Here is a 6,288-nt window from a genome sequence, read left to right on the forward strand (position 1 = left end):
AGATAAATGCGCACAAATGTAATCAAAAGCTGCGCGCAAACGTAAAACATTTTAATCCCCTAATGCGCGCAAATGTAATGCGCCCATTGTAGAAGCCTGATTGAACCTGAGGGACAAAACAGTGGTATTTCACAACAACCATTAATGAGCATAACGAACGACATGTTAGCTTTAGGATAACGAGTTATACTGTTTATATTCAATCTAGCAGTTGCAGAAACGACAAAGCGACATAAACAGGTCTCCTCATGATTTAGCTAAATTTGAAAGAAACTGTGTCTTTTACTCGGTGAAAGTCAAATACATACATCTATTGTATACATATATTGTAAATATTGTCAGCTGTAAACGAGGGACGAAAGATACCAGAGGGATAGTCAAACTCATAGATTGATAAAATAAACTGACAACGCCATGGCTAAAAATAATTGACAAACATACAAATAATAGTACAGAGGACAAAACGAGCATCTTCAACAATATTGTCAGCTGTAAAAGAGGGACGAAAGATATCAGAGGGACAGTCAAACTCATAGATTGAAAATAAACTGACAACGCAATGGCTAAAAATAATTGACAAACATACAAATAATAGTACAGAGAACAAAACGAGCATCTTCAAAATTATTGTCCGCTGTAAAAGAGGGACGAAAGATACCAGCGGGACAGTCAAACTCATAGATTGAAAATAAACTGACAACGCCATGGCTAAAAATAAATAGACAAACATACAAATAATAGTACAGAGCACAAAACGAACATCTTCAAAAATATTGTCAGCTGTAAAAGAGGGACGAAAGATACCAGAGGGACAATCAAACTCGTAGATTGAAAATAAACTGACAACGCCATGGCTAAAAATAAATAGACAAACATACAAATAATAGTACAGAGGACAAAACGAGCATCTTCAAAAAAATTGTCAGCTGTAAAAGAGGGACGAAAGATACCAGAGAACAGTCAAACTCGTAGATTGAAAATAAACTGACAACGCCATGGCTAAAAATAAATAGACAAACATACAAATAATAGTACAGAGGACAAAACGAGCATCTTCAAAAATATTGTCCGCTGTAAAAGAGGGACGAAAGATACCAGAGGGACAGTCAAACTCATAGATTGAAAATAAACACACAACGCCATGGCTAAAAATAAATAGACAAACATACAAATAATAGTACAGAGGACAAAACGAGCATCTTCAAAAATATTGTCCGCTGTAAAAGAAGGACGAAAGATACCAGCGGGACCGTCAAACTCATAGATTGAAAATAAACTGACAACGCCATGGCTAAAAATAAATAGACAAACATACAAATAATAGTACAGAGGACAAAACGAGCATCTTCAAAATATTGTCAGCTGTAAAAGAGGGACGAAAGATACCAGCGGGAAAGTCAAACTCATAGATTGAAAATAAACTGACAACGCCATGGCTAAAAATAAATAGACAAACATACAAATAATAGAACAGAGGACAAAACGAGCATCTTCAAAATATTGTCAGCTGTAAAAGAGGGACGAAAGATACCAGCGGGAAAGTCAAACTCATAGATTGAAAATAAACTGACAACGCCATGGCTAAAAATAAATAGACAAACACAAATAATAGTACAGAAGACAAAACATAGAAGACTAAACAACTCGAACCTCACCACAAACTGATGGTGGTCACAGGTGCTCCGGATGAAACTGTGCACACATTTATTTAAAAAAAATGCATCTGATGTAAACTTATAAAGGAAAGGTATAGGTCAAAAGATTAACATCAATGTTATGTTGTTAAAAGCCAAATTTTTCGCCGTACAAAACTCGATTTACTACATTTAATTTATACCATTTTCCTTATTAAAGAAAATTACTTGACATATGTGGTTTAATGACGAAAGAAGAAATTTAGCAGCAGCCTTTCTGTGGATATGTTGTTTTTTTTTTGTCTAAACGTTGTTTTGGGTTATTTTTTGGCCAAGGGTTTGTCAATTTCTCTTCTACTTATATTTTTGTGTGTCTCTATGGCTCTATTAATGGCTCCTCCTACTGGTATACTTTTACAGTTCAATTTAAACGTATATTTACTAAATTACCAGTATTAATCTCCAGGTTATCTTATTTTAAAACAATTACTCAATTATTCTAAGAACATTATAGTGTTAAGGATGCATGGTTTAAAAATTTAAGAAATATAACTCTTATTCGGATATAGTATTAAAGGATGTGCATAACCAAAATCAGGAAGAGGCTTTAATTACTTGCCAGAAATTTCTCTATATATGTCTAGGTTTTCAGATGTCCTAAGTATTATAGATCTTCAGAGGGTAAGTACATTATACATATAGAGTTACAATTTAAAAGAAATGATAAAAAGACAAAAAAAAAAAAAAAAAAAAAAAAAAAGGCAACAGATATTGTAATTTCAATCAAATCTTTTAGATGTCTTGGTTTGTGTATGATCATCTTTTAAGTTATATAAATATACTGTCGTAGACGAATTTCAAAATGCATACAAAGAATCCTGTACAATTCATGATTTATACCGCCGATCGACATTATAAAAATGAAGGTGAACACATCTTTGTTATTTTAAATCTATAAACTTAAAATGATTTCATATAAGTGTTGAATTTTAAAATGTTTTATCTTTATATATTTACAGGTTTTGAAGACATAATTTGAGGACAGTTTATTATCTTCTTTAACACATAATTCAATCATGCAGGTATGTCGTATGTTAATCATTCTCCATGAAAAAACAATTTGGCATTTTATGTGATCGGTCGTCTTATGCAGAGACAAAAATCATGGCCGAGTCTATCAAACATGTACACTTGTGTTGTGTTTTTTTTTTTTTTTGGGGGGGGGGTCTTTGGTGGCTTACTGTTCAGTGTGAGCCGGTGCTCTGTGTTGAAGATCGTACCATGACCTATAAGGGTTTTGCTTTTGTAAGTTGTGACTTGGTTGAAGAGTTATCTCGTTGGCACTCAACCACATCTTCCTATGTCTATGCATATATATTGTGTTCGCAACTAGCAACTATGCATTATAGTAGTTTACAAAAGTAGAACAAAAATGGTCATCAATCGCTTTAAAAGCAGTTTTAAATAATATTATGTAGTCATTACCACATAACAACGTGTATTCTCCCGACTGAAGAAGCCTAGAGACTTTACAGAATTGATGAACCTCTAAGACTTTCAATTTTTACCAATGAGCCAAAACATAGAGATAAACAATAGACCAACTATGATCTTTTTCACATTCTCTTTATTGAGTGTTTCTCGCTCCCATTGTATTGCATTCTATTACCTAAGTCACATTCTCTTTATTGAGTGTTTCTCGCTCCCATTGTATTGCATTCTATTACCTAAGTCACATTCTCTTTATTGAGTGTTTCTCGCTCCCATTGTATTGCATTCTATTACCTAAGTCACATTCTCTTTATTGAGTGTTTCTCGCTCCCATTGTATTGCATTCTATTACCTAAGTCACATTCTCTTTATTGAGTGTTTCTCGCTCCCATTGTATTGCATTCTATTACCTAAGTCACATTCTCTTTATTGAGTGTTTCTCGCTCCCATTGTATTGCATTCTATTACCTAAGTCACATTCTCTTTATTGAGTGTTTCTCGCTCCCATTGTATTGCATTCTATTACCTAAGTCACATTCTCTTTATTGAGTGTTTCTCGCTCCCATTGTATTGCATTCTATTACCTAAGTCACATTCTCTTTATTGAGTGTTTCTCGCTCCCATTGTATTGCATTCTATTACCCAAGTCACATTCTCTTTATTGAGTGTTTCTCGCTCCCATTGTATTGCATTCTATTACCTAAGTCACATTCTCTTTATTGAGTGTTTCTCGCTCCCATTGTATTGCATTCTATTACCTAAGTCACATTCTCTTTATTGAGTGTTTCTCGCTCCCATTGTATTGCATTCTATTACCTAAGTCACATTCTCTTTATTGAGTGTTTCTCGCTCCCATTGTATTGCATTCTATTACCTAAGTCACATTCTCTTTATTGAGTGTTTCTCGCTCCCATTGTATTGCATTCTATTACCTAAGTCACATTCTCTTTATTGAGAGTTTCTCGCTCCCATTGTATTGCATTCTATTACCCAAGTCACATTCTCTTTATTGAGTGTTTCTCGCTCCCATTGTATTGCATTCTATTACCTAAGTCACATTCTCTTTATTGAGTGTTTCTCGCTCCCATTGTATTGCATTCTATTACCTAAGTCACATTCTCTTTATTGAGTGTTTCTCGCTCCCATTGTATTGCATTCTATTACCTAAGTCACATTATCTTTATTTAGTGTTTCTCGCTCCCATTGTATTGCATTCTATTACCTAAGTCACATTCTCTTTATTGAGTGTTTCTCGCTCCCATTGTATTGCATTCTATTACCCAAGTCACATTCTCTTTATTGAGTGTTTCTCGCTCCCATTGTATTGCATTCTATTACCTAAGTCACATTCTCTTTATTGAGTGTTTCTCGCTCCCATTGTATTGCATTCTATTACCTAAGTCACATTCTCTTTATTTAGTGTTTCTCGCTCCCATTGTATTGCATTCTATTACCCAAGTCACATTCTCTTTATTGAGTGTTTCTCGCTCCCATTGTATTGCATTCTATTACCCAAGTCACATTCTCTTTATTGAGTGTTTCTCGCTCCCATTGTATTGCATTCTATTACCTAAGTCACATTCTCTTTATTGAGTGTTTCTCGCTCCCATTGTATTGCATTCTATTACCTAAGTCACATTCTCTTTATTGAGTGTTTCTCGCTCCCATTGTATTGCATTCTATTACCTAAGTCACATTCTCTTTATTGAGTGTTTCTCGCTCCCATTGTATTGCATTCTATTACCTAAGTCACATTCTCTTTATTTAGTGTTTCTCGCTCCCATTGTATTGCATTCTATTACCTAAGTCACATTCTCTTTATTGAGTGTTTCTCGCTCCCATTGTATTGCATTCTATTACCCAAGTCACATTCTCTTTATTGAGTGTTTCTCGCTCCCATTGTATTGCATTCTATTACCTAAGCCACATTCTCTTTATTGAGTGTTTCTCGCTCCCATTGTATTGCATTCTATTACCTAAGTCACATTCTCTTTATTTAGTGTTTCTCGCTCCCATTGTATTGCATTCTATTACCCAAGTCACATTCTCTTTATTGAGTGTTTCTCGCTCCCATTGTATTGCATTCTATTACCTAAGTCACATTTTGATTGTATTGATTATGACATCAAAATTGTTGTTTTAAGGGTTTCGAACATCGCTTCAGTCTAGTGTTTCCTCTTGCTGTTTATACTGATTAAACAATAACATATATTTTACATTAAAAATGTGTATTGCTGTCACTGTGTGCTATTGACAGGGATTAAACAATAAAATCTTTTTCCAGATGAAATTTGTTTTGCTGGCACTGTGTGCTGTTTTAATGTATGCCAATACTGTACAAGGTCTTAAAACTGGACTTTGGGGGCGAAGACACAGACTGTCAAATGTGTATCAATGTTACAACCAGTGTAACTACGGCTTGAACAAGTGCCTCCGTTACCAATGCAGACCAATTTACTATAACAGAGGATATTACTACTACAATCAGTGTTGCCAGAATTGCCAATACATCAAACAGAAGTGTAACTACTTCTGTAATCAACATGGATACTATCCAGGATATAACCATAAATTCTGAACCTAACAGATATTACATCTCGTCAACCTAACAGATATTACATCTCGTCAACCTAACAGATATTACATCTCGTCAACTTGACCATCTTTCTTTTATGTTCAGTTGATTTTTCAATTTTCTTTATGAATCATTTAATAAAACATTACAAATGAATGTATTCTTATATATTTATGCGTTTTTCCTGTTACTTTCCGTTCACTAAAAATTGAAAAGTTTGAATGTACATGCATGTTAATTACATTTATCCACACAAACTCGACATAAAGAACACTACACATCTATCCCAAATAAACTCGAAATAACCACTAATCTATCCCTATACACTCAGAATAGACAACGCCAAACATCTATCCCAAAACACTACGAATAGACAACACCAAACATCTATCCGACAACACCACACATCAATCTCAATTACCTTAGAGTAGACAACAACAAACATATATCCTAATACATTCGGAATAGACAACGTCAAACATCTATCCCAATACACTCGGATTAAACAAGACAACTCATCTATCTTAATACACTCTGAAAAGACAACACCACACATCTATCCCAATACATTCGGAATAGACAACGTCA

At 34.3% G+C, this 6,288-nt stretch overlaps 1 long non-coding RNA gene across 1 annotated transcript; it reads left to right on the forward strand.

The window, feature by feature from the left end:
• Window positions 1-2,544: 2,544 nt before the first annotated feature.
• On the forward strand, window positions 2,545-5,856 carry LOC139486896 (uncharacterized). The gene is made up of 2 exons (XR_011655669.1): window positions 2,545-2,716; window positions 5,410-5,856. It is a non-coding gene; the product is annotated as an uncharacterized lncRNA (long non-coding RNA).
• The last annotated feature ends 432 nt before the right edge of the window (window positions 5,857-6,288 follow it).

Source organism: Mytilus edulis, chromosome 8 (genome assembly GCF_963676685.1).
Source record: "Mytilus edulis chromosome 8, xbMytEdul2.2, whole genome shotgun sequence".
Classification (NCBI taxonomy): domain Eukaryota; kingdom Metazoa; phylum Mollusca; class Bivalvia; order Mytilida; family Mytilidae; genus Mytilus; species Mytilus edulis.